The sequence below is a fragment of the Periplaneta americana genome, chromosome 11 (assembly GCF_040183065.1).
Source record: "Periplaneta americana isolate PAMFEO1 chromosome 11, P.americana_PAMFEO1_priV1, whole genome shotgun sequence".
In the NCBI taxonomy this organism is placed as follows: domain Eukaryota; kingdom Metazoa; phylum Arthropoda; class Insecta; order Blattodea; family Blattidae; genus Periplaneta; species Periplaneta americana.
In genome coordinates, this window is record NC_091127.1 from 160,758,537 (window position 1) to 160,781,592 (window position 23,056).

The window sequence follows — 23,056 nt, forward strand, 5'->3', positions numbered from 1 at the left end:
ATTGCTGCTGAAAGAAACTGCGTCACTCAACAAGCGGAATACCCAATGCTGCGGTGTTAAATATTTTTCGAGTTGTTATTTCGTCGTGTCGCAGTTTTCTGTTATTATAAAAATGTTCACCTGTGTTAAATACTTTGGGAGTTGAAACAGCGACACTGAATAAACCGGAAATCAGTGCTGCACTGTTTCTAGAATTCGATCGCGATGATACTTCGATAGCGCGTGAGCAGCGAAAAGCCTGGCTGCGAGTCTGTTAAAATCAATAACAGCAGACCTGTGGCGGCGCCATGGGAAAGAGACCGGCTAGTGCGTTCCGCGGGATCGTGGCGCAGTGTGGCACTGCCGTGCCGTGCGTGCGTGCGTGCGTGTGTACGTGCGTGCGTCGGTGACATGTGTCGTGTAACCTGATTCTCTGGTGAGTAATCGAGACCGCATCATCGACTAGACTTAAGCGTTGAAACGGACGAGTTCGGAAATTCTCTACGAGTTTCTAACAGCTCAATTACTTACAAAGTAACTCAAATGTACGCATTGTTGTGACGTTGAAAATGAATATCACAGTAACATTAATAGTTAATGAAGCGGTTTTGAGGTGTAATTGAAGTATCTCGTTAGAATTTATTGCAATCCATTGTGAACAATAATACTAACACTTTCCAACGCATACGCTATACTTTGAAGTGGTTGTGGTTTTCTGAATAAATGCTTTCAAACCACAAACTGCGGTAAACTATTTGCTGAAATGTTTCGTGAACTATATTAACAACTATTTTTACTAACAAAGCTATTAGCTGTAAATTATAGCGGAGTAAATCAATTTTCAATGCTCATATCTGCAGTACGACTCGAACGAAACGAGGTTAGTTTTCCAAATCGTAGAAAATAAGCATACAAGTTCCTTTTACATCTAAAATTATACGTACTGGACATGTTCGCAAACCTCTAATTCCTTGCGTTGTTTTACATATAAACTTACCAACTAATGACGATTCTGCCAGTTATTTCATTTGTTACAAATAAAATTGCTTTGCAGGTAAAGTGAAGTGAAAATATATTATTATGTAAAGACTTGAGTTTGAAGAGAATGGAAGAAATTTGCTAAATATATTTATATTAAGTGAAGTAGTTTAACAAAGAAAGTTAATTCTAGCAATGGTGAAATAAAATAAAAATATATAATCTATATTGAAGAGGTATAAATATGAAGACCGAGTGCTCTAATTTGAAAATTCTGTATACAAATTTTATAAAATTGTTAAGTAAAAGTTATTTATACGATATGTGCATTCATTTATATTATATCTTTGAAGTTCGTGTAATTGTCCTATAGCAAGCTAGTGAAGAAAACCAATTCTGAACGTAAGTACATTTAATATTGAAATTGGTCTTCGTATTTAAGGTCATTTTGAGTTTAGGAATGAATAAACGTAAAACTGTCCGTGTATACGCTATTGAGTAGCAGAGCTCTCATGCTTTTTACTTCAGCAACACGAGGTGATTGTGTGAATAAAGAATGAAGTAATTACCACGCCAAACAACAGTGATATGTATTGATGGAAATTATGCAATGACATACACAGTTTTTCACAGCACTTATTGTTGCTTATCCCGGGTTTGATTTAACCATGTCTATGAGATTAAGCTCCATTAATTTTTTAACGACTTTTACTGGATTTTGCCAAAGTTAGTCATTTCAAGAACTGATGCAATGCAGTACGTGTTGTGGAGAAGCTTGTTCAATTTCGCACTTCACACAAGTGGGAAATCGTTTAATTTCTACCACTTGTAACTCGCAATTACGGAATCGATATTAAAAGTGTGTTGAATTCTTCCATCTCCCGGTCGATCTGGTTGGCGAGTTGGTATAGCGCTGGCCTTCTATGTCCAAGGTTGCGGGTTCGATCCCGGGCAAGGTCGGTGGCATTTAAGTGTGCTTAAATGCGACAGGCTCATGTCAGTAGATTTACTGGCATGTAAAAGAACTCCTGCGGGACAAAATTCCGGCACATCCGGCGACGCTGATATAACCTCTGCAGTTGCGAGCGTCGTTAAATAAAACATAACATTTTTTTTTTCCATCTCCCGATAAAGTTATTTTTTTTTCCTTCGTAACACTGCATACCGAAAGTACAGAGATGAAAAATAATAACTTTAAAATTCTGAATTTATTTTTATTACACGTAAATGGGCATATTTTGAAGAACACTCTATCACTCTAGTTACAGAATAATTTGACAAATATATATCAGATATCATCATATATATCATCCAGTCTGTTTTCAAAAAATCTGAAAGTTAGAATATATAGAACAGTTATATTATCGGTTGTTCTTTATGGTTGTGAAACTTGACTCTCACTTTGAGAGAGGAACATAGATTAAGGGTGTTTGAGAATAAGGTGCTTAGGAAAATATTTGGGGCTAAGAGGGATGAAGTTGCAGGAGAATGGAGAAAGTTACACAACACAGAACTGAACGCATTGTATTCTTCACCTGACATAATTAGGAACATTAAATCCAGACGTTTGAGATGGGCAGGGCATGTAGCACGTATGGGCGAATCCAGAAGTGCATATAGAGTGTTAGTTGGGAGGCCGAAGGGAAAAAGACCTTTAGGGATGCCGAGACGTAGATGGAAAGATAATATTAAAATGGATTTGAGAGAGGTGGGATATGATGTTAGAGACTGGATTAATCTTGCTCAGGATAGGGACCAATGGCGGGCTTATATGAGGGCGGCAATGAACCTCCGGGTTCCTTAAAAGCCAGTAAGTAAGTATATCAAAAATATAATTCACTAATATTATTCCATTAGCTTAGCACAAAAGCTTTTTGAATGTGTTTTTAGTGAAGATAAGTCAAACCAAAAGCCTGTTTAATGAAGATTTATACAGGAACAACTTCGTTATTAGTAGGAAATAATTATTAAATTATAAATATGTATGAAACATCATTCCCCGTACTTTTCGAAAATATACAATTTCATGCACATGTTTACTAAGTATGAATAAAGCTATTTAACACAATATTTGAATAACATTAAGAGGAGTTATTAAGGTGATATATTTATTATTATTGTTATCCAAATACTGAAACCCTATTTTACCTTTGGTATATTAGGGTTGTAGTTTGTTACATGTGAAATACATTATGTAGTGATAATACACAATTTTAAAGAATTAATAGTAGGTCTGAGTCATAGTTACAATATAAATACACTAATTAAGAGACAGTAAACAATACTAAATACGTTATGCAATAATTACTTTCAGTTAAAACAAAATGAAATAAAATTAGAAATTATAATCGAAGGTGTAGAGAAATTGCAAGATTATTACATTAATTTGTGATTTTATACATAATTTTAAGCAGTAGTAATGAGATAATGCACAGAATTGGCTTAGTTACAAATAAAACACCAATTATATAGTTGGTTTGCGATAGTAAAAAAAAATAAAAACAAAATTACTTATGGTTACAAACTATATACCTGTCATCAAATACTGAACAATAGTAAAATCTATAATACAAACATAGTTATTGTTGCTATTACTATTATTATGTCCCAAAGATAGACACCTTGTTTTACATAGTGCATTAGGATTTTATAATATCATTAATTTACATACAATTAACAGCTACAGTCTTGCGTGGATGTGGTGTATAAACTCTGTGAATTGTTTGTTAAAACAAATAATTTAGTTGTGAATAAAACAACCAACCATATTTGAAGGTAAGATGGATTCCTATTATCTAGTTTTGAAAGGTTTAAAGCTACGTTAAATTTCTATCAAATAAATTCTAGTAAAATAACATTTCTGGTATTTATTTAGAATTGTGTTACTGTAGATTAATCCTATAAATCGCTTATTTTTAATATATGTACAGAAGTTTCAGGAAATTCTAACTTTTGAGACTGAATTCCTTAATCTGTTCCGTCCTCAAATGTTTAAAAATTAAAGGAACAACATTATACATTAAAAGTAGGAAATTCCCTGTTCATGCGGTCAGGTTGGCGCAAGGAGGGGCTCAAGATGACACACGATAAACAAAAACTTAGACACATACAGAATACAGGCTCGCTTCACTGCAGGACAAAGTCTAGGCAGGCCAATTTATTAATATACCAAATCTTATATTGAGCGCTTAAAATTTAAACGAACAACGACTGGTAAGATTTAAAATATACTAGTGGCTTGTGCAGCAAATGATGCTGCAAACTAAGTTCGTTAGACGTTCGAATAAAAATTTTTCAGATTTATTTTCAATGAAGAATACTTGTCTTTTTAATAGTTATTTGCTTCCATAATAATGAAACATACCTCCTCTGAATGGATTTTTTTAGGCCAAATACTTTCTCTTGAACCTATCCAACTTCAGTTTTTGAGTTTCAACACGAAAACGCAAGTATCAATGTCAGGACGATAGCAGTAGCTATTTCAGGTCATTGTGGATTGTAGGCAAAAGTTAAAAAAGTCAGGTTTCCTAAGCTTTCGAACAATAGCATTTTCGTATAGCTGCTGCATGTAGAACTTGAAATGTAGAGCGTAAAATCATTTTATCCTACTAAGAGATCTTGCTGAAGTGATCTGGAGACTACAAAATTTTCTAGGCCTCTTATTTTATCAGAAAGTAATACCTTTTGATCTTTCCTTAGGAACTGTAATTTTTGCGCTCTCTCGAGCCAATACTGAAGACAATGACACATATCAATATCTACACTACACCGCCATTAAGTAAATGGGCAAATAAGTATAAAAATATTTGATTTTTAATAACAATATTATTATCTTACTTAAGTTTTGTAGTTACATATAGCAGCCACTCAGTAAACTATAGAAATGAAGATCTAAATTAAGATATTCTCTACATTTACTTACATAACCTCAAAACGTTTCACTTTCATGTCATCAATATAGCATCAATATTATGTACAATTAATGAAAAATAGATGCATCATGATATTAACTATAATAATATTTAATTTCTAATGATAATAATGTCATCAAACCACCTCAAGTTTCGTAGATTTGAATATTTGGCCATCGTGTAATAGCCTATTGTTTATTGTAGTTTGTGTTTTGTTCTGAAAGTCAATCAAGTCTGCCGTGATTCGATAAAATTAGTTTTCAAAACTGACAACAGATGTATTTTGGAAAATAGGAAAATTATGTAGGAAAATTGACATTTCACTGAAAACTACTACTTTTCCGAAAAACTTTGGGTTCCAAGCTTCAAAATGAAGGGCCATTTATTAAAATCCGTTCAGCCGTTTTCCCGTAATTTCCATTACCAGTTCACATTATATATATAGACTAGTGGCTTGTGCAGCAAATGCTGCTGCAAACTAAGTTCGTTAGACGTTCAAATAAACATTTTTCAGATTTATTGTCAATGAAGAATACTTGTCTTTTGGATAGTTATTTGCTTCCATAATAATGAAACATACTCCCTCTGAATGGATTTTTTTAGGCCAAATACTTTTTCTTGAACTTATCCAACTTCAGTTTTTGAGTTTCAACGCGAAAACACAAGTATCAATGTCAGGACGATAGCAGTAGCTATTTCAGGTCATTGTGGATTGTAGGCAAAAGTTAAAAAAATGTCAGGTTTGCTAAGCTTACGAACAATAGCATTTCCGTATAGCTGCTGCATGTAGGCCTAGAACTTCAAATGTAGAGCGTAAAATCATTTTATCCTACTAAGAGATCTTGCTGAAATTATCTGAAGACTACAAAATTTTCTAGGCCTCTTATTTTATCAGTAAGTAATACCTTTTTATCTTTCCTTAGGAACTGTAATTTTTGCGCTCTCTCGAGCCAATACTGAAGACAATGACACATATCAATATCTACACTACACCGCCATTAAGTATATGAAAAAGACCCAACGCCACTGGGCGAATAAGTATAAAAATAATTGATTTTTAATAACAATATTATTATCTTACTTAAGTTTTGTAGTTATATATAGCAATCACTCAGTAAATTATAGAAATGAAGATCTAAATTAAGATATTCTCTACATTTACTTACATAACCTCAAAACGTTTCACTTTCATGTCATCAATATAGCATCAATATTATGTACAATTAATGAAAAATAGACGCATTATGATATTAACTATAATAATATTTATTTTCTAATGGTAATAATGTCATCAAACCACCTCAAGTTTCGTAGATTTGAATATCCAATACACAGCTGTACTCAGAAAATTATAGACTGCAGAATCAGTTTTTAATAACAAATTGAATTGAGCTTTAAATATGTCGGCAATCCTGCAGGTCATGGCCTTCGTGTAATAGCCTATTGTTTATTGTAGTGTGTGTTTTGTTCTGAAATTCAATCGAGTCGGCCGTGATTCAATAACATTAGTTCTCAAAACTGACAACAGATGGATTTTGGAAAATAGGAAAATTATGTAGGAAAATTGACATTTCACTGAAAACTACTACTTTTCCGAAAAACTTTGGGTTCCAAGCTTCAAAATGAGGGACCATTTATTAAAATCCGTTCAGCCGTTTTCCCGTACTTTCCATTACCAGTTGAAATTATATATATCGATTTTGAGCATTGTAAATGAATCGGATGTGATAAACTTGCGATTTATCCGATGTTCTAGGGCTCAAAACAGGCCGAGAATGACGGAATTGTTAAGTGTATAAAAATCTTTAAAATAACCTGATCGTGAACTGCGGAAACGCCACATATTCATTTCAATAAATTTTTCAGGAGACACAAAAACTGATTATCTTCAAAAACGCATGGTATTTTGAAGTGACTAAGTTTTTTATTAGCCTAAAGCACGTGAATATTCTACTGTTTGACATATATGAACTTTAATTTTTTGTGCAGTATTTTCTGGAAAATAATCTGAATTGCCTGGACATGTAGAGTTTCTGCAATTCACTAGTAACAATCATTCTTTTTATTTCTTGAAAGCAATTTTTAGGCGAAGAAGATTGACAGGGATGTATTTTTTTTTATCTCAAACATTTAAATGTATATTTAAGCCAAGAAATTGAAAAACGTATGCACAAAAATATGAAAATTGAAAATGAATTGAATAGTATATTTAATTCTTCAAATATCTTTAAACCTACATAAAGACAAACAAAAGCAAACTGAGGGCATTCCTGCAATTTTTTTAATTTCTCTGTAAATTATTGCCGATTTGAAATGTACACTGAGCACTGGACATGCGATTTTTCTGCATCACTTAAAAGGCGTATGTATATGAATACTATAGTCATATGAAAAAACATTGTGACTTGTGAGGTTTCTACAATTCATCATTCAACTTTCGTCAGGAGAAATACGTAGGAGGGAGACAATTAGTGTTTTGATTTACATTATATAAAAATTGTCTCTAAATCAAATAATTCGACACTAAATTTAACGTTCATTTCTTCCTAGTTTCTAAAATTAAGCTTCTTTATCACTATTCCTACCTGTCTTGGCTAAGGCTAAGCGATCGACGAGCCCTGCATTCTCTTCTTCTCTTATTTCAAATTCTGCGCACCGCTACCCCAATCTATTTGGCTTCTCGTTTCCAAAATTTATCCGCATATCATCAGCTAAGTACAAGATCTCATCATAACAATTTACTCATTATACCCTACCACAAGACATCTTTATATTCTTCATCTTATACAGTTTCAGTTGCTAGAAATTGGAACTCGCTTCCGAGTGATGTAAGGGGTTGTTGGACAACAACTTCATTTAGGTCAAAATTACATAAATTCTTACTTAACAGATTAATTGCTGATTAATATTTGTTACCTATAATGAAACTAACATCTGTCCATTCTTATTATTATCATTAATTTTTCTAAATAGATTTACAAAACCTCTGATGGCAATTACATTAATATTCTCATTATAGAAATATATGTTAGATTTATGTATATATATTTTTTCTCCCTGTAACATAGTCTTAGTAAGCTTATATTAAATTAATTTTCATGATTTTACTAGCTAACTCAAATCTTAAATTAATTATAATTGATTGAATTAAATTAGCTCATAAATTAAGTTACTACTTTACCTTATAGGTTTATCTAAATTTAAATAAATATGTAGTCTACTAGTCTTTAAAACTTTAAAACTTAACTGAAGAATATAGCTGGAGAACCTTTTAACTGTAGTGTAAATATTACTTACTTACAAATGGCTTTTAAGGAACCCGGAGGTTCATTGTCGCCCTCACATAAGCCCGCCAGCGGTCCCTATCCTGTGCAAGATTAATCCAGTCTCTATCATCATACCCCATCTCCCTGAAATCCATTTTAATATTATCCTCCCATTTACGTCTCGGCCTCCCTAAAGGTCTTTTTCCCTCCGGTCTCCCAACTAACACTCTATATGCATTTCTGGATTCGCCCATACGTGCTACATGCCCTGCCCATCTCAAACGTCTGGATTTTATGTTCCTAATTATGTCAGGTGAAAAATACAATGCGTGCAGTTCTGTGTTGTGTAACTTTCTCCATTCTCCTGTAACTTCATCCCTCTTAGCCCCAAATATTTTCCTAAGCACCTTATTCTCAAACACCCTGAACCTATGTTCCTCTCTCAGAGTGAGAGTCCAACTTTCACAACCATACAGAAGAACCGGTAATATAACTGTTTTATAAATTCTAACTTTCAGATTTTTGGACAGCAGACTGGATGATAAGAGATTCTCAACCGAATAATAACACGCATTTCCCATATTTATTCTGCGTTTAATTTCCTCCCGAGTGTCATTTGTATTTGTTACTGTTGCTCCAAGATATTTGAATTTTTCCACCTCTTCGAAGGATAAATCTCCAATTTTTATATTTCCATTTCGTACAATATTCTCGTCACGAGACATAATCATATACTTTGTCTTTTCGGGATTTACTTGCAAACCGATCACTCTACTTGCTTCAAGTATAATTTCCGTATTTTCCCTAATCGTTTGTGTACTTTCTCCTAACATATTCACGTCATCCGCATAGACAAGAAGCTGATGTAACCCGTTCAATTCCAAACCCTGCCTGTTATCTTGAACTTTCCTAATGGCATATTCTAGCGCGAAGTTAAAAAGTAAAGATGATAGTGCATCTCCCTGCTTTAGCCCGCAGTTAATTGGAAAAGCATCAGATAGAAACTGACCTATACGGACTCTGCTGTATGTTAGTGTAAATATTTGTAATTTAAATATGTATTGTATTGATTAAGGCTGGTTGAGTGGAAGAGAAGGCCTTATGGCCTTAACTCTGCCAGCGAAAATAAAAGATTATTATTATTATTATTATTATTATTATTATTATTATTATTATTATTCGTTAATCGTCGGAAGTAATCTATAGAGCTCTGTAAGTTCACCACACACCAGAAATTACTGCTATACTAGCAGGATCCAGTAGGATTTTTACTGGACATAGGAGATCTTAGCAAGCAGTAAAGACCAATATTTTTGTGTTCTGTAACTTGAACATAACTGTAGAGGAATCGTTGGTAAAATGTTATTTAAAATAACATGTACGATGTTTAGCACTACTAAATGTTTTGAAAAGCCCGTCTTTCGGAAAGTACAGCACGCTCCCGGGAGAATTAGAAGGGGGGGGGGAAGCTGTAACATTGTTACGACCGTTTCACCCCTGCGTAAAGCTCCATTTCCTCATTCGAACTCGTGTTCCAACGCGGTGGGGTTTGGGAAATTTCCACAGCGACAAACATGCTGACCAAGGGAAGTGTCGCAATTCGACCGAGGGATTCAAACGCTCTGTTCGCTTTAGAAAGCTCACAAAACGCTTTTGAATACGAACATCAAACCGAATAATCCATTTTAATGACTTTTTTTCGTAAGAGTTTTTTTCTTGCAATGTACTGTAGGTCTCCAAAAGCAAACCTTCGTACTGAATATCGTAGAAACCGAGCACATTTAAAATAACGCAGTATTTTAAAGTCGCTATGTAGATTTAATTTACTTAATACTACATTTCTTAACGTTGTTAAAAAAAGTTACCACTGAAGGTACTATTTGAAAGTATTATGACTAGATCCCAGTGTTTGGTCACATTGAACTACAAGTTTACTGAGCACATATCTATACTCTCCACTATTTTGTGCAATGGACTATTGGGCAAGGACTCAACTACTGATACTGGGCATGTATAGGGACATCATTTTATTTTTACTTCAGTTTTTATTGTACCTGAGCTTTTAATGTACTTCACTCCCACCCCTTCTACTAATGAAGTTCCAACTGTCCTCCATACAGATCCAAGACCGCATGTAAACACTACTGAGTTAGTGAGTATAGTACGTTCCAGAAATATGTTCGCGTTTTCCAGTGACGAAAAACCTTTCAATATTGAATCATATTTTCGCACAGGTACTGTCCGTTTGCTCTACGTCGCATCCCGATTTCCCCCACCTGCTTCTGCTCGCCCCTCTGTAATAGCTGGGCTGTCTTAGCTCTTTTCTGAAAACATTAATTTCTCTTAGGAATTGGACGTTTACGTAATATTATACAACTGTTTAAAATAACTTAAATAAAAGGGCCTCGTTAAGTAATTAACTGTCACGTGATTTCCTCCCATTCTACGATCCTACGACATAACCACTTGGACGGACAGTAGATAGCATTCTGAGTAATTTTATCTGTGCGGGTAGGGCAGAAGTGAAGATTAAATTTACAGTACGTAAGGTACTCTTTTATAGAGTAGGTACACAATTATTTCACATGAGTTACTAGTACGAAGGACGAAACTGGCAATTGGAATTAGATGCAATAGTCTATAGTGCGATAATATGCACAAAAGAACTGAAGCCTGTATCGAAATGAACGGCCACCATTTTCAAAAATGTGTTTAAATATCCATATTATGATTATATTTCAATTTAACTTCATTCTCTATATTGTACGCTAATGTGCTGTAGACAGTATAATATACACTGCATAATGAATACGTTCGCATGGATAACTCTGTTCGTGAGTAAAAACACTTAAGTATTGTTAATACTGTACTGTATTTTGATTAAACAAAAACCTAATGAAAATTATTGAACTCAAAATTGCGATATTTCCTAGTTTACGTAAATGGATGAACTACTTTTCTTCCCTCCTATACCTAGTAAAGCGATTTGTTTGTGTTTTACTCCAGTATCATCGAACTCCAGTCGTGGGAGGGGGTAGCAAACGGTGTTTCCGGTTCTCTAAAGGTATAGCCAGGTTAATATTAAAAATGTTAGTAAAAATAAAATGATGTCCCTGTATAAACTTGTACAGTCAGTTATCGAAAGATATTAGTGTAGTCATCTGCAAAACATTGTTTTAGAAAATGATTGTTTGTAGACAGTGATGTACATAGAGAAAATCGACAAACGAGTGGGGAAAATACGGGAATTTTACTTGAAGCAAGTAAAGAAATAGGTTTGCAAGTAAATCCCGAAAAGACAAAGTATATGATTATGTCTCGTGACGTGAATATTGCACGAAATGGAAATATAAAAATTGAAAATTTATCCTTTGAAGACGAGGAATAATTCAAATACCTGGCAGCAACAGTAATAAATATAAATGACACTCGGGGGGAAATTAAACACAGAATAAATATGGGCAATGCCTGTTATTATTCGGTTGAGAAGCTTTTATCATCCAGTTTGTTGTCAAAACATCTGAAGGTTAGAATTTATAAAACAGTTATATCACCGATTGTTCTATATGGTTGTGAAACTTGGATTCTCACATTGAGAGAGGAACAAAGGTTAAGGGTGTTTGAGAATAAGGTTCTTAGAAAATATTTGGGGTTAAAAGGGATGAAGTTACAGGAGAATGGAGAAAGTTACACAACATAGAACTGCACGCATTGTATTCTTCACCTGACATAATTAAGAACATTAAATCCAGACTTTCGAGAAGGGCAGGGCATGTAGCACGTATGGGCGAATCCAGAAGTGCATATAGAGTGTTAGTTGGGAGGCCGGAGAGAAAAAGACCTTTGGGGAGACCGAGACATAGATGGGAAGATAATATTAAAATGGATTTGGAGGAGATGGGATATGATGATAGAGACAGGATTAATCTTGCTCAGGATATGGACCAATGGCAGGCTTATGTGAGGACGGCAATGAACCTCCGGGTTCCTTAAAAGGCAGTAAGTATAGACAGTGATGTATAGCCTATAGGCATAACACATTTTTTTCTGTCTTTCAAAACGAATTATGCTAACCACAATTTATTATACCTCAGATGTAGAGTATCTTTGGAAGATTACTAACCTCTAATAGCAATTATGTTAAAAATTCTTTATTTATTCGGCTGAAAATGCACTTAATGACCAGTTTTTAACGTCAAATTAAGCAGGAGTTTTGATTCCCTGTCACGAGATGCGCAGATGTTTGTTCTTTATTCCCTATTGTTGGCAGTTGTTTTCGACATTTTGTTTTAGTCACTGAAAATGCAGTACGCATTAAATCAACGGCTCTTCCTTGTGAAGCAATACTGGATTACGAATTCAATTACAGCTACTCAAAGGGCATACCAGAGAGAATTTAGTGCTAGTAATGCCTCCTCCAAAGAAACACAATACTGGGACTGGTGAACAAATTGAAAACGACTGGATCTCTAAAAGAATAATTAATTCTGATGATAATGTTATATATTTACTTTTGAAGAAGTGAACAATACTTTTCATGATAAGACAATTAAAATATAAACTATCCATCCAAAACTACAAGATTTTTGCAAATTTGGATGTGTATTTTTTTAGACAATATGAAATTATAATTCGAATGGTATAAGAGTATTTCATATATAAAATTATCTGTAAAAACATTTCAGACACTTTGCACAATAGGGGCTCCATAATGACATTACATTCTGTTGTATATCAACAGTTTCATTTACCTGTCCTCAAAGACATTCTAATATACGCGTGGCAGAGGTTTGGATATGTGACGTAGAAACTTGTGAGAAAGTTTGATAACGTTGTGGCAACAATGTTGCATGTTGGAAGCAGTGTGTGTGTTATGGCTGGCGCCAACGTTTTTGGCGTGTATCCTAGATATTTAGTGCCCTGTTTGTGAGCATGTTGATAGTTCAGCTGAGAATGGTACCACTTCCTATACACGTCACATCAGCCATATGCCAAACGCATTGTCAGACTGACTGCGGCAAATGTAAAATACTCGCAGTTAACGTTCCCGTTACTTACTTCACACGCCAAAAACGGTGAAGCGGATTGTACAGAAGTGTGTGAAAAACCAGCCTATATAAAATTGTACTATTCACTGGCTCTTTATATCGAAAACTTCATTTCGAATCCTCGCTGTCATATTTAAAGTGAGTCACAAAGTTAATACATATTTTAAATTCAAATCGAATTTGTATTTCAGCAAGAGTACTGTATTAATGTGAGTTAAGAGAAAAAGAAAATAGACTAGAGCTTTAATGCGGGAGCTGTGATGCGGTGTAGCGGAACTATGCGGATGCGAATGCACGCAAGAAGCGGCATAAGTAACATCGATTTTCAAGTCAATATATTTCGTAAACGAGGAAAACGCGAAACGAGCTACTACCACCACGTTTCTTAACGAACGAAAATTAGCTCAAATATGCATTTTCATTAAATTTAAGCTACACGACAGTGGGCGGTTCCTTTGTAAGTATAATACAAAAGAAGCTGAAATGTACTAAAGTCGATAATACGCACATAGATTGTAGATTTTAAACTACCTTCAGGTTATTAGTCTTCTATTAAAACAGCGGATTCTTTTCTCACATTTTCGGATGACAGGTACTCTTTATTTTAAACCAGCGGTGACCAAAGCGGGTCGTGTAATCACAGACATTCAGGCGGGTACGAGGAATTTCCTATACATTGCTGTGTGTTTCATTCACGTACTGAAGGCAAGCAGTGGCGGTATCATATCGCTCTACAAACTCTGTCTCTACAAGCAGTAAGAGGTGGTTTCGTAAAGAATGAGAAAGATAACTTTTTTGTTGTTCTGTCGGAGAAAATGTAATATGTTTACTTAGCTCAACGGTTCACTTATGAGTATATAGAAACATTAATTGCCACTCTGAATAATGTATTATTATTATAATTATTATTATTGACCGCTGTTTCTATAATTCCTCTGTACGTGCATGAATATTGATATATTTAGATCTCCTCCATAGAAGGATAAAATTATTAGGTTTTATGTCAGTTTTAATCTTCTTAATCTTTAGATGAGGGAAACTATTTATTAGTTACTCATTTAATAATAATATGTAGAAAAACTGATTCAATATTATGTGCCAACGAATTGTTAAACGCCAGGAATTGACATAAGTCTTAAATCATAACCAGGAAGAAAAATACGACATAAATAAATGTAAGGAAGTCAGCTACCTAATGGGGTTTGAAATATCTCGTGCTCTAAAGCCTTTTAATAGAACAGAATTTCTAAAAAGATTAATGATTAAAATAGCTTAAATAACTTATTCATAAGAAGTTTTTAATTCTGAAAACTACGAATTTCTCGACCAAATATCGAGAGAAAAATTCAGAAAATTCCTAATTATATTCAAGAGGAAGTTAAAAAAAGAAGCAAGAAAAATCGTATATTATTCACTAGTTCTTGATGACAGCAGTGACATTACTGATACAGCAAAGCTTGAGATTTTTATCCGCGGGATTGATCAAGATGTTAGTACACGAACCACCACTGATTGTAATTTTCATGCCAAGTACCTTTCCTCCGTCTCCTTACTTCATAGACTGTCTGTCGCATGTAATCACTGCAGCTCGAGTTTTGGTCACCGCTGTTTTAAACTGAAGGGATTATTATGAGAAACTAAAAATAAATATAAAGGCTAGACAAATTTTAAATTGACTATTACACTTTCACTACGTCACACTACTTTTGACCAATAAAACGGTACGAAAGGGCGTCTTTCAACCAATCATAGCTGCTTATCGCACAATTTTATCGCGTCCCTAGCATTTCTTTAATTTTATCGCGTCCCTAGCATTTGTTTATTTTTATCACTACCCTAGCATTTGTTTCTTTGTTTGCCAACATTTCAAACTGCACTGGTCTGGACGTCAAAAAACAGAAAATTACAAACCACTCCAGTCGATGCACAGCACTTTCAAATATGACTAGCATTGGCATTCAAGTACAAGAATTAATAAAGATCACTGGTCATAGCTATGTATCTTCCCTGAAACCCTATTTACAAATAAATGAAGAACACCATTCGGAAATTCTGAATAAGTTGAGGGATACACCATGTACATCAACGAGTTCACTTCTTTTACGCACACGTCCAATATAACATCAACTGAACCACCAACCACTAAAACATTCAAATTTGAAAATTGTACTTTCAATAACTGTTTCTTTTAAAATTATTCATGTTTATTTTTTATTTCATCATCGTTAATTAAAACGTTTCTTGTTTGTTTCATCATCCCTAATTAAAACTTTTCTAACACTTGTTTATATTACTTAGGTTATGTTTGTTATAGCTTCTGCTATATGATATTATGGATAGTCACGTATCAGAGATTGTTTAATACTAAGATTTATTGAAAATCATCTGTCAAGTGACGTTGATTACTGGGATCCGGATGATTGAAGTGGAATGCAAATGTTTTAATAAAAATGAAACTGAATCAACAAAGCCTTCTTGACTAGTAACCGTCCACAGAGTTCAATGAAGATTCCATAGTTGGCAAACTGATAACAAGAAAACAGCTAATCATAACACACTACTGCAGACGTCTCCAAAAAGCGTATCGTCATTCGTGCTCTCGATGCTGCCCGCCGAACACAGTGTGCTGTAAGGCTGGAGAAGGGGAAGAGACTCGTACCTCAACAGATGGGAGCGGTCAGTTGGGGATCGCGGCAACGGTCTGTTTACGTTTAGAAATAATATCATCAAAAGAATAAGAAATATCATACGTTTGTATATTATTTTGACATACTATGAAGCTGGAGCCCCGTCTGTTGCTATAGACACAAGCCATTGCAAATTCAACCTCTTCTGTTCCATGGTGCTTTCAGTGCCTGGAAAAGATCTTCTCCAGTTGTATTTTGTAATTACATCTAGAAGACATTCAGACACAATAAAATGTCCATTAACTCCTCGGATGAAAATGGCTAGGTGAGCTTTGTCATTTCTATCTCTGCTTTCGTCCAATGCAAGTGAGTAAGCCACAAACTGGTTAATTGTGGTTTCGACTTTAGATTCAATTGCATTTACAATCTTGAAATTCCTTCTCTGAACTGTAATTGGAAACAATTTAATTTTCTTAAACTTTGGATTTGTTCTCTGACACAGTATTTTAGTAACGTCCTGTATGCACGATTTTACAAATGATGCTTCTGTAAAGGGCTTCATTGATTTTCCAATATTCCAAGCTAGAACATAGCTAGCAGGAAGTCTTTTTTTGTTTAAGACTGAGGACACGTGTGTGATTTATGTTTGTATTTTCTTGTTTTATATTTATCAAAATATTTGTAGGCCTACGCATTTTACCTAAAATTAAACAAAAAAACTGTATATTTGTCATGGGAACTGAGTAACATACTGATTATTATGTATAACCAAAAGTTATACAGATAGTCTCAAAATAAATTATTTTCACATGTCCAACGTGCCTGTAATTGCATGATATTCTTTATGAAGAGTCGAGTAGTGTCGTCGCATGTTAAATTTTAACACACGCTTAAGAATTTTCGAACAAATTAAGCATTTCACATTCTCCTCACTAAAACAAAAAAAAAAAAAATATCTTCCTATTTATGCTTGATTGTACTACGTCCATGATCAGAAGACATTGTGAAACGGTGGAACACTCCGACCAACACAGTGATAATGGCAGTCCGCCACTGCTCTTCGTTTGCTCATAAACATTGAGTACAGTACAGGTGGGGATGGGTGAGGCGGATCGCGCTCATTACGTACTGGCTTCGGTTCCGTTCAGGGGCTTACTCGCAAGTAGGCTTTTAGAGACGTCTGCACTACTGCCATTTAGCGTAATGTTGAGATGGTACAATAATACATTTGAAGACAGTTGTATTTTCGTAAATCAATTAATATTTTATTGTATTGGAGTACTTTGTTACTTATAATCTTTATATACTTTCTTCTAATCGTGTAATAGTCAATTAAATCCCACTCGAGTTTTGATTTTCTCTAGATAAATCAAAACCTCTAGTGAGATTACTGTTGAGAAACGCAGAGGAAAAACGAATTACTAGAAGACAATCTGAGTAATAGCCGAATCGCCCACTAATAATTTTATAGAATCTTCTATAAATTGATTCCTTTGGTAAGAAACCTTTAGAAAAATGAGTGACCTATAGCCCGACAAACTACAAATTGCCTGCGCTCAAGGAGGAAATCGGCTTGCATGTGAAGGCTGTCATACATTCCCGGGATTAAAGAGCACAGTTCCACCTTCGCAGACTTTCAGCTTTCTTGGACTGAAGCTCAGGCTACGAGAACGTCAATTTCTCCGTTATCTCAGAGATTTCATCACTGCACACTGTAATTTTAGACAGACCGTCCTCGGCAGTCGAGTGTTTACCTTGTTTGTCATTACAACGTTCAAGTCCGGCCGAGGGCAATGTATTTGTCCTCTAACTCAAAAATGTATCAAGCTGAGGGATTAAGCAGTCCAAAAATATTTTCTTTCACATAATATATGCATGCATAAAATAACCAATTACTAACCAATATTAGTTATTTGATTAAATAATTTAGCTAAAATATGTATCAGAATAAAATTAATGACCCTATATAAGTTCCAAAAAGAACGCCGGATTTGGAAATGTTAATAAATGCAACAAAACAGGTAACAGTTCCGTCAATCCAACAAGACAATTACGCAATGCCTCAACAATGTTTTGTTGTCGTTAGATTGGCAACAGTATTATCTGTTCTTACTTATCTGTTTGGTTGCATTTATTCACATTAAATTCGGCGTTCTTGTTGGGACACTCTTGATTTGATCTGTCGTAATGTACAAATTAAAGTAGAAATTATTACAGGAGTTCATCGGCAAACTCGCACAAGGCAGATTCATTTTTATTCTGTCTGTCCACTTCGCACGTTCCATTCTTCTCCATATCCACATTCCAAATGCTTTTATTCGCTTCTCTTCACTTCGTCGTAATGTCCATGTTTCTGCCCCATACAATGCCACAGTCTATACAAAGCACTTCACTAGTCTCTTCCTTAGTTCTTTCTCCAGAGGTCCGCAGAAGATTCTCCTTTTTCTATTAAAAGCTTCCTTGGCCATTGCTATCCTCCTTTTGACTTCCTGGCAGCAGCTCATGTTACTGCTTATAGTACACCCCAAGTATTTGAAGTTGTCCACTTGCTCTACTGCCTCATTTAGAATTCGCAAGTTTATCTTCTGTATTTTTCTTCCTATCGTCATGGTCTTCGTCTTATTTGCATATAGTTACATTATGACACGTTATTATACATCCTAATTTTAATCAAATAACTGTTGACTGAATTTGAAGTTGAAACAGCGATAGTGACCTAAGCAAAGGCTAATTTTTAAAAGTTTCGTAATGAAAGAGAAGATAGTTATTCATAAATATAATCATAATAGTGAAGGTATTATACTGAGACCCTGGTCATCGATAACATACTAATGAAATACGGTGACATTATTCTGCACGGTGTAACGCGGTCTACCTCCTCCCTACAGACGTTCTGCGTTTGTTTCGCACTGCTTAGCAACGGATTCTGAGGTCATGGAGTGCTCACCTGGTAGCAAGAGAAGCTGCTGCCATACCCAGGGCTCCTTGCTGCTACATTCAGATGCGACTAAATTATTCATACGTGTACTCAAGGTGCACTTTCTATGAATAATTTCACTTTGCAATAATCATTCTCTTCCATGGGAATAAGCGAATGTTTCAATGAAGATTATTATGTTAAATCTTAATATATGCTTTCTGTTTTCTCTAAAACATGTAACATTTTAGAAAACTAAGTAAAAAAGAAGTCGAACGTAGTGTACACAACAGTTGAGAAGCTTTGATTTGAAGTTTTGTAGAAGTCTAAGTCGTGAGTTCGAATCCAGTTTGTGATGTGATACGTACACTTCAATACCATTTCAATGTCACCAAATAATACTCTAACTTCTTTGACAGTAAAAAAAACTCTATCACTTATCTAAACCATTGAAAAAATAAATAAAAACAGAGCAAAAAGAGGCTCTCAAATTGTATGTTTAATATGTATACACGTGTGACATTTGAGTTTGTTTGTAATTTATAAAAGTAACTGGAAAATAATCTAAAGTCGGAGAGAGGTACCAATAATAATATATTTTCGTCTAAGAACTAGATGAAGTTTTATTTTTCTTCAGTGTAATTTTATAATTTATGAATAGAAAGCTGCATCTTCATTATTTTTTAATGAAATTGCGGATATATATTATCTTGCGTCATTTCATTACTAGATACTTGGTAATCCTAGACGAGATAATTAAAGAATAATTTTATAATTATGAATTTGTTTATACTACGAAAGGTAATAAACCACTCTATAGTCTATACAGTGCAATACATTTCGCAATAGTTTTCATCATTTTGTCTATTTATTTTTCGTAGAATGAGCAAGAATTTATAGATAACATAATTCAGTGACTGTATTAAGAGTTTAATAATATGGCATATGTTAGGTCATTTTTGGAAAGAATCAACAGCTAAGTATCATTTATCAAGGAACAGAGCAAGACAAAAAAAAACAGATGTATAGATGACGTCTTAGAAGTCGTAAGAAAGATGGAAGTAAGGAACTAAAACATATACAAAACAAGAATGAATGGAGGAAAATAGTTGAGAAGGTCAAAACTTCTACGAAGTTGCAGTATCTAATGAATAAGAAGAAGAAGAAGAAGAAGAAGGAGGAGGAGGAGGAGAATTAAAACTGTATTGTCAAAAACTTTTAATACAGACTTCTGATAGTGGACAGAAAGAAGAGGAGAAGCAATTCTCTTTCAGATAAACTGCAGATAGCACGTTTGCACATATTTAAACTGAACTTAAATCATTATAACAGTTATGGATTATAATAATTCATTTAAAGTTACTTTCGTACCTTTAAAATGAAATATGTATGGAAACGAACGAAAGAAATTCATGCAAAAAATGTTAACAATAATAGCAGATATAAAATTGTTCAAGTTCGAACTTATATTCTGGATGATAAACAAGAATATTCTTTGGCAGTCACGATTCATCAGCCATTTCATAAACATTTAATTATGTATGTAAATATATATTTAGATAAAACATTACAGGCCTATATTTGGTGATATTTTCCTCTTAAAAAATGGGTCCATTGAGAAAATGACATTTTATTTTAAGGAAATAGTCACAGAAATAAATATTGCAATAATAATTAAAGTACAGGATTCTTATACACATTTTTAATTCTCGCTCAGTTTTACAGAGGAAATTTATAGAACGACATTCATTCCATGGCACCATAATTGATCTACGTCCCACTATTTTTTCGTCCATTTATTATATAACAATAGTTATTGGTGTGCTTTTATTGTAATTATTGATTTAATTCTATATATTTTGGTATATTATATGCAGCTGTAAGCACATTTGCATACATTTCTTGTAAGTGTTTTTACGTAAACGTCCAGACGCTGACAACAGCATTAAAATATGAAAGAATGAAGCCCTCTTCACCACTATATGTAACTCCAAACTGGAGCAGAAAACATCTTAACACCAGAAATAGCTACGCTGAGTATTCCAGCCTCAGTCAAGGATGCTCAGAAGGTTCCGGAACCCTTGAAGCAGACAAAAAGTCTGCAACGTCTGCATAAGAAGTGGCGCCCATTATATGCAGGCGAGAAGACATTAATCCTGTCCGAGACAGGCGAAGTGACTCATCCTTATCTTCAGTCATGAATCAGAAATCGAGCCAAAGCACAGTTGGGTTTTGGTCATTTAAGACTTAGCTCACAAATTCATAACAATGTCACCATAATAGGTATTCATATTCTTGAAAATTTACATTATTCCACTTCTATAGTCTTTTTTTTTAGGTGGACACATTTCTTTTTCACTTGAAGAATAATGTACAGGGACATCATTTTATTTTTACTAACATTTCTAATATTAGCCTGGCTATATCTTTGGATCAACGATTAAGAACCGGAAACATCGTTTGCTACCCACTTCCACGACTGGAGTTCGATGATACTGACGTAAATTCAAACAAATCACTTTACTAGGTATAGGAGGGAAGAAAAGTAGTTCATCCATTTACGTAAACTAGGAAATATCGCGATTTTCAGTTTGATAATTTTCATTCGGTTTTTCTTTAATCAAAATACAGTACAGTATTAACAATGAGTGTTTTTACTCACGAACTGAGCTGTCCATGTGAACGTATTCATTATGCAGTGTATATTATACTGTCTACAGCACATTAGAGTACGATATAGAGAATGAAGTTAAATTGAAAAATAATCATAATATGGTTATTTAAACACATTTTTCAAAATGGTGGCGGTTCATTTTGATACAGACTCCAGTTCTTTTGTGCATATTATCGTACTATAGACTATTGTATGTAATTCCAATTACCAGGTTCGTACTTCGTATCAGTAACTCATGTTAAAATAATTCTGTACCTACTCTATAAAAGAAACCTTACATACTGTAAATTCAGTCTTCACTTCTGTCCGATCCGAAAAGATAAAATTACTCAGACATGCTATGTACTATCCGTGCAAATGGTTATGTCGCAGGGTCCTAGAAAGGGGGGAAATCACGTGACAGTTAATTACTTAACAAGGCCCTTTTATTTAAGTTATTTTAAACAATTGTATGGGTATAATGTTACGTAGACGTCCAATTACTAACAGAAATTAATGTTCTCAGAAAAGAGCTCAGACAGCCCAGCCACTAGCTTTACAGAGAGGCAAATAGAAGCGGGTGGGGGGAAACCGGGATGCGACGTAGGCAAATGGACGACAGTACCTGTGCGAAAATGATTCAATATTTAAAGCTCTTTCGTCACTGGAAAACGCGAACATATTTTTGGAATGTATTGTTTACTATGACCGTAAGGCTACTATGACTGTATATGCGGTCTTGGATCTGTGTGGAGGACGATTGAACTTCATTAGTAGAAGGGGTGGAAGTGAAGTACATTCAAAAACTCAGGTACAATAAAAATTGAAGGAAAAGTAAAATGATGTCCCTGTATAACTTCAACAAATCTTTTATTTTATTTTTTGTTTTTTTGTTTTTATTTTGTTACTCTAATTTCAGAATTCTTCCACTAACTCGATTCACTTGCTATCCAAGAGTTTGTCTTTCACTATTTTGTCATTTATGCTACACAGCATTCAGCTCGGCTTCCGGTGGGGAGTACACGCATAAGAAATGCTCGCATGACTGACGTAGACTGTCAAGATCGATATGTAACCTCGCACGTATTTCTAGTCGTACAATTAAGGCTCATTCACAATGAAAATTAAACATAACGTAAGCGTTAACTTAAGAATATAAACGTTACGGTAAAATCAAGAAGTCATACCGTCATCCATGATGGGAACATAAACATAACCGCAAACATACTTGGTAACCATGGAAACATAACAACGACGCTATTTCCTCATATTCTGTCGTATACTTCAGCGCTCCACGATTGTGTTCTGTTTGCAAATCACGTAAGCATAAGCATGAAAGTTTGGAGTTTGCAAACTTTCATGTTAACGTCCTACGGTAATGTTTATGTCAATGCTTATGTGAATCATTGTGAATGATCCCATTTGGTAGCCTGGGAGCAACCTTCTGTGTTTATGTTACGGTTATGTTTAATTTTCATTGTGAATGGGCCTTTACAGTTTTATTTCATAATGACTACTAACCAGTGTTATAAAAGTTGTTCAAAGTGGGGCCATCTACAGTCACACATTTCCGAAATATTTTGATTAAAAATTTTGGAGCGGTCTCAGAGACCGCACCTCTGTGTTTGAGTGTTAAAAATTAGGAAAATGAGAAATATCAATAGAACAAGATAGAGG

At 34.4% G+C, this 23,056-nt stretch overlaps 1 protein-coding gene across 1 annotated transcript in view; it reads left to right on the forward strand.

The window, feature by feature from the left end:
• Positions 1-308: 308 nt before the first annotated feature.
• LOC138709516 (uncharacterized) overlaps positions 309-23,056 on the forward strand; it is an 82,520-nt gene continuing 59,772 nt past the window's right edge. Inside the window, exon 1 of the mRNA XM_069840337.1 lies at positions 309-415. The gene's annotated coding sequence lies outside the window, so the exon portion shown is untranslated. The remainder of the gene's footprint in view (positions 416-23,056) is intronic.